Genomic DNA, 11,422 nt, shown 5'->3' on the forward strand with positions numbered 1-11,422 from the left:
ACCAAAGGAAGATCCTGTTTTTGATTTAAAGCCTTTGCCTGATAATCTTAAATATGCTCATATTGATGATAAGAAAATATATCATGTTATTATTAGTTCTAAGCTTACAGAGTTTTAAGAAGAAAGATTATTGCAAATATTGAAGAAACACCGAGGTGCTATTGGCTATACTCTTGATGACTTGAAGGGGATTTCTCCCTCTATTTGCCAACATGCCATTAATATGGAAGATGATGCGAAGCCTGTTGTTGAACCTCAGCGTCGTCTAATTCCCAAGATGAAGGATGTGGTAAGAAATGAGGTATTACGACTTCTTGAAGCTGGTATTATATATCCTATTGCCTGATAGTAGATGGGTTAGTCCTGTGCATTGCGTTCCTAAGAAAGGAGGAATGACTGTTGTACCTAATGATAATGATGAGCTCATACCTCAAAGAGTAGTTGTAGGGTATAGAATGTGCATTGATTATCGAAAAGTTAATAAAGTTACTAAGAAAGATCATTACCCTTTACCATTTATTGATCAAATGCTAGAAAGGTTATCTAAAAATACTCATTTTTGCTTTCTTGATGGTTATTCCGGGTTTTCACAAATTGTCGTTAAAGCTAAAGATCAAGAGAAAACCACTTTTACTTGTCCCTATGGAACTTATGCTTATAGGCGTATGCCTTTTGGTTTATGTAATGCTCCTGCTACTTTTCAAAGATGCATGTCTGCTATTTTTCATGGTTTTTGTGAGAGTATTGTGGAAGTATTCATGGATGATTTTTCTGTCTACGGGAATTCTTTTGATAGTTGCTTGCGAAACCTTGATAAAGTTTTGCGGAGATGTGAAGAAACTAACCTTGTTCTTAATTGGGAGAAATGCCACTTTATGGTTAATGAAGGAATTGTATTGGGACATAAAATTTCCGAGAGAGGTATTGAAGTTGATAGAGCTAAAGTTGAAGCTATTGAGAAGATGCCCTATCCAAGGGATGTTAAAGGTATTCGTAGTGTTCTTGGTCATGTTGGGTTTTATAGGAGATTTATTAAAGATTTCTCCAAGATTTCAAAACCTCTTACTAATCTTCTTCAAAAAGATGTACCTTTTGTTTTTGATGATGATTGTAAGGAAGCTTTTGAAACTCTAAAGAAAGCCTTAACAACTCGCTCCTATAGTTGAACCACCGATTGGAATTTACCATTTGAAATTATGTGTGATGCTAGTGATTTTGCTGTAGGCGCTGTTCTTGGACAGCGAGTAGATAAAAAATTAAATTTTATTCATTATGCTAGCAAGACTCTTGATGCTTGCTCAAAGAAATTATGCTACTACTGAAAAAGAATTGTTAGTCTGTAGTCTTTGCTTGTGATAAATTTAGATCTTATATTGTTGATTCAAAAGTTACAATTCACACCGATCATGCTTGCAATTAGATACCTTATGACAAAGAAAGATGCTAAGCCGAGGCTTATTAGATGGGTACTTCTTTTGCAAGAATTTGATTTACATATTGTAGATAGGAAAGGTGCTGATAATCCTGTTGCTGATAATTTGTCTAGATTGGAAAATATTGCTTATGATCCTGTTCCTGTTAATGATAGTTTTCCAAATGAACAATTGGCTGTTGTTATCACCATATTTTGGTCAAATCAGGAGGTGGGCCGCCATCAAGATGGGCTTGAAAGATTACACATGAAAGATCTATGAAGCGGCCTTGCACGGAGAATTTGGGCTAAGTTGCCCGTGTATCTTTAATTATGGTAGATTGTATCTAGATTAAAAGTTAGAGTTTATCTCGTGCACGGTTTAGTGCACGCCCACATTAGAAAGTCCGCTTGGACTATAAATATGTACCTAGGGTTTATGGAATAAACAACAACTCACGTTCAACCCCAAACAAACCAATCTCGGCGCATCGCCAACTCCTTCGTCTCGAGGGTTTCTATCGAGTAGAGACATGCTGCCTAGATCGCATCTTGCGATCTAGGCAGCACAAGCCCCACGTTGTTCATGCGTTGCTCGTACCGAAGCGCTTTTGATGGCGAGCAACGTAGTTATCATTAGATGTGTTAGGGTTAGCATTGTTCTTCGTTTAAGCATGCTTACGTAGTGCAACCCTTGCATATCTAGCCGCCCTCACACCTATCTCGGGTGTGGGGGCGGCACCCGCTTGATCATTATTTAGTAGATCTGATCCGTTACGATTGCTCCTTGTTCTACAAGGATTAGTTTAATATCTCGCAATAGTTAGGCCTTACAAAGGGGGAGGATCCAGGTGGCACGTAGGGTGGCGTTCGCAAGTCCTAAACAGGATGTTCCGAGGATCAACTTCATGTTGGTTTTTAGGCCTTGTTTAGGATCGGCTTACGAGCACCGTGCGTGGCCGCGAGGCCCAACTCTGGAGTAGGATGATCCGATTATGCGGTGAAAACCCTAAATCGTCGTAGATCTAATTAGCTTTATCTTGATCAAGCAGGACCACCAAGTATTCGTGCACCCCGTACGAATCGTGGGTGGATCGGCTCTTTGAGCCGATTCACAGGATAACCTGAGAGCCGATCGAGGCTCGTATTTAACGTTTACATGTATGCCCTGCAGGAAACTAAGCGAGGCATCCCCATCACCTTCCTGACCAGGTATAGGTCAGGTGGCACGCCCTTGCACTTCGCATCGCCGCGTGTGACCAGAAGAGCATTGCGGGCCGTCGCTCGGAGGGGTCTCGGCCAGCCGCAGCTCTAGGCTCTTCCCGGCTCTACGGTGTTGACAAGGCCGCTGCCCGCCGGTGGGTTTTGGCAGTCAACACATTCGGCACGCCCGGTGGGACAATCGTCTACATCAACCACATCGCCATCTACATCCGAGATGGCGGACGGCACGCCGGTCACCTACGAGGAGCTGCTCGACGAGCTCAAGAAGCAATACAACGAGATCAAGGCCACCCTCGAAGCCGACCTCATCGGCTCCTTTCGGAGAACCCGTTCCCATGGCATCGGATGGAAGGGATTCTCACCTCAAGGTGCACTCGATGGGATAGATCTCTCCGCCCCGTCGGAGGAACGCACCGGGGGCTGCGGCGAGGAGATCAACTACTTGGTGGCTCACTCGCTACATCGCCACTCTGAGAACTTGGTCAACGTGTTGGAGCGTGTCGCTCTGCGCGTAATCCAGGAGATCATGAGCCACCAGTACTCGCCGTCAGGACCAGCTCTCGGGACTCATCAAGGAGAGTTGCCATTCCGAGTCCCGTCCACCGCTGCCATATGCGTTGGCAGCACTCGCTGAAGTGCCGACTACACCGGCCTTCCTCGTCTACAAGATTGGTGGTGACCCTAGTGACTACCAGTTCTTGACTGAGGCGCCTAAGGAGATCCCTCAAGGATACGCGTGCACGTATGTGCCGGATTGTGGTAACTGGGCACTCACAAACCAGGCCACAACATCGGGGACTCCGGCGTTGACAGGAGGAACGTCAGCAACAGAGCTTGAGAAGCATACGTGGCTAACTAAGTACGCCACACCGACGAAACTCCCGAGCCCAGCTCCTGCAGTTGGCTCAGAGCTGGAAAAGCAAACATGGCTGGCTAAGTACGCCACCCCGGCGAATCTTCAGAGTGCAACTCCTACAGCCAGCACAGCGGATCAGATCGGTACCATGCCGAGAGACCGGTTCGGCATGGTGCCGAAAAGAAGGGCGATCGGCTATTCCAAGCCGTACCCCGACGATTACGAGATGATCCCGCTGCCACCTAAATATCGGCTCCCCGACTTCTCCAAATTCGGTGGATCGGATGGCTCCAGCTCCATCGAGCACGTCGGCCGATATTTGGCTCAACTAGGACCGACTTCGGTGTCGGATCAGCTGCGCGTGAGGCTCTTTTCACGGTCCCTCACGGGATCGGCTTTTGGATGGTACACCTCTTTGCCGAGCAAACTCCATCCGATCTTGGAAGCAATTGGAAGAACAGTTCCATATGCAATACCATTCAGAAGCTTCCGAGTCCGGCATTGCCGATCTAGCACAACTACGTCGAAGCGCGGGGAAACGGTGACGAGTACATCCGGCGCTTCGGGAATCTTAGGAACCGATGTTATTCGGTTCGTATAACCGAAAAGGAAGCGATCGAGTTGGCGGTACGCAGGCCTTGCAACACAGCTCAAGGACATGGCCTCCCAAGCAGATTATCCCTCGGCTGGCGCACATGGTTCAGAAACTATCGGCATATGAACAGCGCCACCCGGACTCGTACCAAGACAAGTTCAAGCGTGCGGTAGTCATGGTCGATACGAGAGGAAGATGAAGTGCTCGCGGGAGACCAAGAAGTAGCGAGTGGCTGAGTGGACTCGGGGAGGAACCCCCGTGTCCTGCAAATGGGTAAAGCCACCGGGGCCGCCCGGGGATTTGATTTTGACGTGACCAAGGCTGAACAAATCTTCGACCTCCTGCTCAAGGAGAAACGAGTTGACGATTCTCGAAGGTCTCAAGTTCCCCACGGCGAAAGAGCTGAACGGAAAGCCGTCTCGCAAATTCCACAACTCGCTCTCCCATGCCACCAACGACTGCGGGGTGTGGCGTCGGCACATCCAAGCGGCGATAGAGAAGGGGCGGCTAATTTTCAACCAGTACGCCATGAAGGTCGACACCCAACCCTTCCCCGCCGTTAACATGGTGGAAGTCACCTACCCCGAGGGTTGCCGGCCAGGTCCCTCGTTCGGCATCAACATGGTAGGGCTCGGGAACCACTCGCGCAGAGATGGAGATGAGGGCAGCTGCTCTCATAGCAAGGATGCGAGAGGAGGCCGCTCCACGCGATCGGCTCCGTCATGATGGCAAGCGCTATGTCACGAGAGGGAGAGGTGAAGAATATAAGATATCGGCGACCCCTCTCGATCACCTCCTCAACAAATATGTGAGTCGGTATGACCAACGCCGACGGTCCAATTATGATGATGGAGGAGATCGTCCGGCTAGAGAAGCCGAGAAGACATCGTCGGCGAGGATCGCGATGAGGAGGAGCACGAGCGCCGTGCCACGGAAACATCAAGGGAGCAAGATGACAACGCCGGACATCGGGACTGCCCCTTCTTCGGACACTCGCTGGGATTCGGGAATGAGCCGATTGCCCACAATCGGCAATTGCCTAGAATGCAACAAGAAGAAGAAGGAGGCAGCCAACGTGTCCGTGTTCGAGCGCCTAGGGCCTCTCCCGCCACAAAGCAAACGCGCCGAGTCACCTCGTTGGGCAGATCTTGAGGATTCGGAAGACGAGGGAGAAGTAGAAGAAGACAGGTACCACCGGCCAAGGTGGTGCCCCGACGGACTCAGCCGTTCCCAAAAGCGCGGGGTTCAGCGATTGCGCGGCCCGGAGGAAGCCGAAAGGTTATACCTGCATACGCTAAGGAAGGCACGACCTGATCTGGCTGCAAAAGTTCAGCGAGCCCTGGATGAAGAGGGTCGTCCACGGAAAATGGAGTGGCGCCCTAAACAGAGGAAAGCCGATGATGAGACATCGGCTGGTACAAACATGGTACTCGTCTTGCCGACGGAGCTTAGTACTCCACGACTCTACGGTGCACTCAAGGTGGACGACAGCAAGCGCATCAAGTCAGAGGTTGGGTTGGTTTTATCCAGCCTAACCGAATAGCAAGATCAAACCAATGAGCAAACCGAGGCGAGGCTGATCCTTGTGATCGGCCCCAAAAAGTTTATGAAGGGACATTACGGGACCTTCGATCAGCTCTCCAATGAATATGGAGGCCGATTCCAGCAATCGGCCAAAATTACCTTCACCACATGTTCGCTTGCGTTCGGCACCGATCTATCGAGCGGTGGCCACGTCGGCGGACGAGAGTCGGCGTGGATTTTTGCGGAGCCGACGTACAAGTGCGGTGCCCCGGCTATCCATACAAGCCGATATCTGCAGTCATCCAGCAGGTATCGGCTCGGGGGGCATATAATCAGATGAACATGTGCAGATAAAACATGTGAGAACATACGTGCAATGAAACATTGGGGGCCGATTAAGAAAAATCGGCCAAATAAAAAAAAATATATGAAAATTCGAAAATTTTCGAGCACAGCCGATGCAGCAGGCATCGACTTAAGGATGTGGAAGCCGATGTGTGGCCATCGACTCAAGGGGGATAACTGTTGTGATCAGAGGGTCAATGGAGCACAAAGGGAGATTTTTTATCAAGGAACTCCTCAATGGAGTAGTTTGGAGGCTCGGCTTCTCTTCAAGAGCAATGCCACCAAAGGAAAGGAGCCGGTCTGGCCTGCAAGAACTGAGGAAGCTCGGGGGCAGCTCACCTTGAAGGCTCTCGCTTTGAGAAGCCGATTTGTGTTCGAATCGGCTGGCTCGCATAAGAAACTCCCTCGGACATAATCAAGACCGGGTCCGGACAGCTAATTGGCGTATCCTCGTCTCTGTTTTGCCTTGGCTAAGACTCGGGGGCAACGAGGCCTATGAATGCCTCGTTCTTGAGAGCCGATTGGAGTTACCTCGGTTGTTATTGCATCATGATCGTCTCGGGAGAAGCTGGGAAGGAAAAGCCGTCGTCCGGTACGAGGTTTGGACCGTCTTGGTGCTTGCGAGGAAAAGAGGGGATTGGTTCCTCAAATTAGCCGATGAATAGTCATCGGCTGCGGAGCTGCAAAACGCCGCGATTGAGAAAATCAATGATGACCCGATTCGTCACTATCGGTCTTGGTGTGGCAAGCGGAGGGATGGAGATTGGATTAATGAAAGGAGAAATTGGAAGAACAGTTCTCATTAATTCAAAGGAGCAGCTTTACAAGAAGAGCCGATGGCTCTCAAAAGAGGGATCTAGTGCCTAGTGCACTGCTATTGCTAGCCCTATTCTACTAGTCGTCGCTGTCCTCATCGTCGCCGTCGTCGAGGTCGTCGGCGCTGCTCCCAGGGAGCTCCTCGCCGTCGCTGCCCCAGCCGTCCGCTCGGAGCCTCCTCCTCCTCCTCGTCATCATCATCGTCCTCGCTATCCGCCCGGCCCGCGGAAGCGCTTCGTTGGAGGATACCCGATGGAGGCGGAGGAATCATCTTCCTCCTCCTCATCTTCTTCCTCCTCGTCATCGTCGTCCTCGCTGTCCGCCCACATGCGGGAGCGCTTCTTCGGCGGGAGCTTGGCGGAGGGGAGGCCTTGGCCTTCGCTGCTTCTCCTTCTTTCTCCTCCTTGTCGGAGGAGAAGGGATTCACTGCGGGGTGAAGGCTGTCCTCGTTCTTCTTCTTCGGCGAAGATTGGGGGAAGAGGTTTGAGAAGGAAGAGGAAGAGGAGGACATTGCTACAGGAGGAGAGGGTTTTTGGTGCCGATGGCTGGGATGGAATAGAGGATAAAGAGAGCTAACCGATCGGCACGGTTAAATAATGAGAAATCTGGTGAAGGTTTAATGCCATTACAGCTTCCAAGGAATCGGCGCCAAAGGCTGTCGGGATTTGTAGAGAAGCTGAGAAGACAGGGCATAATGATGGCGGATGCTGTAACGGCTGCTGCTCCGCCACGACATGACCCTTCGAAGGAAAAGCGAGTGGTTTTGGAATTATCATTGCCAAAACCAGGGGGCATGTGTTATCACCAGATTTTGGTCAAATCAGGAGGTGGGCCGCCATCAAGATGGGCTTGAAAGATTACACATGAAAGATCTATGAAGCGGCCTTGCACGGAGAATTTGGGCTAAGTTGCCCGTGTATCTTTAATTATGGTAGATTGTATCTAGATTAAAAGTTAGAGTTTATCTCGTGCACGGTTTAGTGCACGCCCACATTAGAAAGTCCGCTTGGACTATAAATATGTACCTAGGGTTTATGGAATAAACAACAACTCACGTTCAACCCCAAACAAACCAATCTCGGCGCATCGCCAACTCCTTCGTCTCGAGGGTTTCTATCGGGTAGCGACATGCTGCCTAGATCGCATCTTGCGATCTAGGCAGCACAAGCCCACGTTGTTCATGCGTTGCTCGTACTCGAAGCGCTTTTGATGGCGAGCAACGTAGTTATCATTAGATGTGTTAGGGTTAGCATTGTTCTTCGTTTAAGCATGCTTACGTAGTGCAACCCTTGCATATCTAGCCGCCCTCACACCTATCTCGGGTGTGGGGGCGGCACCCCGCTTGATCATTATTTAGTAGATCCGATCCGTTACGATTGCTCCTTGTTCTACAAGGATTAGTTTAATATCTGCAATAGTTAGGCCTTACAAAGGGGGAGGATCCGGTGGCACGTAGGGTGGCGTTCGCAAGTCCTAAACGGGATGTTCCGAGGATCAACTTCATGTTGGTTTTTAGGCCTTGTTTAGGATCGGCTTACGAGCACCGTGCGTGGCCGCGAGGCCCAACCTGGAGTAGGATGATCCGATTATGCGGTGAAAACCCTAAATCGTCGTAGATCTAATTAGCTTTATCTTGATCAAGCAGGACCACCAAGTATTCGTGCACCCCGTACGAATCGTGGGTGGATCGGCTCTTTGAGCCGATTCACAGGATAACCTGAGAGCCGATCGAGGCTCGTATTTAACGTTTACATGTATGCCCTGCGGAGAAACTAAGCGAGGCATCCCCATCACCTTCCCGACCGGGTATAGGTCGGGTGGCACGCCCTTGCACTTCGCATCGCCGCGTGTGACCGAGAAGAGCATTGCGGGCCGTCGCTCGGAGGGGTCTCAGCCAGCCGCAGCTCTAGGCTCTTCCCGGCTCTACGGTGTTGACAAGGCCGCTGCCCGCCGGTGGGTTTTGGCAGTCAACAGCTGTAATAAAGGTGAGTTCGCGAGACAGTCCTTGGTATGCTGATTATGCTAACTTTATTGTTTCCAAGTACTTGCCTCCAACCTTTTCAGCTCAGCAGAGGAGGAAATTCTTTTATGACTTGAGGCATTATTTCCGGGATGACCCACACTTATATAAAGAAGGAGTGGATGGTATTATGCGAAGGTGTGTTCCCGAATATGAACAACAAGAGATATTGAGTAAATGTCATGGCAGTGCTTATGGAGGACATCACGCGGAGATAGAACCGCACAAAAGGTTCTACAATCAGGTTTTTATTGGCCAACTCTCTTCAAAGATGCAAGGAAGTTTATTTTATCTTGTGATGAATGTCAAAGGGTTGGTAATATCTCCAGACGCAATGAAATGCCTATGAATTATACTCTTGTTATTGAACCGTTTGATTGTTGGGGATTTGACTTCATGGGACCTTTTCCCTCTTCAGAAGGTAACACGCATATACTTGTTGCTGTTGATTACGTTACTAAATGGGTGGAAGCAATACCTACAAAAAGTGCTGATGGTGAGACCTCTTTAAAAATGCTTTTAGATATTATTTTTCCTAGATTTGGAGTTCCTAGATATATTATGACTGATGGAGGTTCTCATTGTATTCATGGAGGTTTTAGAAAGACTCTTGCTAGGTATGGTATTAATCATAGAATTGCTTCCGCTTATCACCCTCAAAGTAGTGGTCAAGTAGAACTATCAAATAGAGAAATTAAATCTATCTTGCAGAAAACCGTTAATAAATCTAGAAAGAATTGGACTAGTAAATTGAGAGACGCACTATGGGCTTATAGAACTGCTTATAAAAACCCCATGGGAATGTCACCTTATAAAATGGTTTACGGAAAAGCTTGTCATTTACCCTTAGAACTAGAACATAAAGCTTATCGGGCTGTTAGAGAATTAAATAAAGATCCTAAACTTGCCGGTGATAAGAGGTTGCTACAATTAAGTTCTCTAGATGAATGGAGAAGTGAAGCTTATGAAAATTCTAAACTCTTTAAAGAAAAAGTTAAAAAATGGCATGATAGAAGGATCATCAAAAGAGAGTTTAATATTGGGGATAAAGTCCTATTGTATCGGTCTCGTCTCAGATTCTTTGCAGGGAAATTACTCTCGAAATGGGAAGGACCGTATGTTGTTGAGGAGGTGTATCGTTCAGGAGCAATTAAGATTAGCTCTCTCCAAGGCAATGCTACGCAAGTGGTGAATGGACAAAGACTCAATCATTATATCTCAGGTGATTCTTATAATGTTGATGTTGATATTATTCGAGTGGAAACACCGGAGGCTTTCATCAAAGGACAAATTGACGAGTCCGCTGAACTCGACTTTGAATAGGTAACGATGATCGGTAATGAAAAGTTCGCGATTTACTTTCCGAACATTATTTTTGTTGTTTTTGGAAAATATGAAAAATTACGAGTTCGAAACGGAGTGGAGAGCACGCACGAGGGCGTGCCACCATAGGCCGGCGCGGCCTGACCTGGGCCCGCGTCGACCTATGGTCTGGCCGCCTCGTCGCCCCCTTCCGACTCTGGTTCGATCTGGTACTTTCCGTTTATTCTGAAAATTTTTACTATAAAATCCCCCGGACCCCTGGAGGTCCGTATATCGTTTTCTCGACGTGTTTTGTTTCGAGCTGTTTCTGCCAGAATCTGTTTTCAGTTTAGAGGCACCATGGTCTCCAAGAACAAGGGCAAGGGGCTTTCGGAGGAAGAAGTGAAGGAGGTGCCATCAAGACAAGATCAGCAAGCCGGAGGAAGCAAGCAAATCTTGGTGGGATCTGTTGACACTCAACGTTCTTTTTCTCATAACTTGCAGGGACCTCTACCACCCGCTCTTAGCCTCGACTCCTTCCCCATGATGGAAGAAGTTCTACGGATTACCGATGAGTTTTGTGATCAATATCGGGCTCTAAGAAGAGAAGTGGAGATACTCCAGGAGGAGAATTGCCGTCTCCGAAGAATGATTGAATACCACTCGATTCGCATCACAAGGTCGTCATCGCCAACCTCAGATAACAATGAATCTCTTCGAATCTTAGTGCAGAATTGTCAAGCTGAGAAACCGAAGTTGAAGGAGTTTATTAAGAAGCGCGGGAAGAGTTCATCACCACCATCGCTGAAGGAGTAATTCATCATCGGTATTGGCATCCCCTTGGTTTGTTCCAAGCTTGGGGAGTGCCGCGGTATCACATTATCATTACCTTTTACTTTTTACTATCAAGTAGTGTCATATCATGAGTAGGGAAGTTATCGTATGAGATGGGTTGCAGTATGGAAGTATCTCTCCTTTAGTTTGTTTATGTATCCCTTGGTGTGAGTTATCGTTATGGAATATTAATGAGAAGTCTTATCATTTACATATTGCACACCTTATTCTAGTTTGCAATTTCTATTATATGATTGATCTTGATTTTAGTATTGGTACCACTTTGGGAGCATTAAGTTAATCTATTTGGTTTTGGCAAACTTAGCAATGGTCAATAGCAACAACACTTTGAGTTTAAGAGGAATAGAGGAAACAAATGTAGAAGATATTATTATCTTTCTTATCAGTTCCTAGCTTAGTATTCTAAAAGTTAAAACTGTTTGTGTTACAAGTAAGATGCATGATTGTTTCTATCACATGTATATTTGTTTGTTT

The sequence above is a fragment of the Lolium rigidum genome, chromosome 3 (assembly GCF_022539505.1).
Source record: "Lolium rigidum isolate FL_2022 chromosome 3, APGP_CSIRO_Lrig_0.1, whole genome shotgun sequence".
Lineage (NCBI taxonomy): Eukaryota > Viridiplantae > Streptophyta > Magnoliopsida > Poales > Poaceae > Lolium > Lolium rigidum.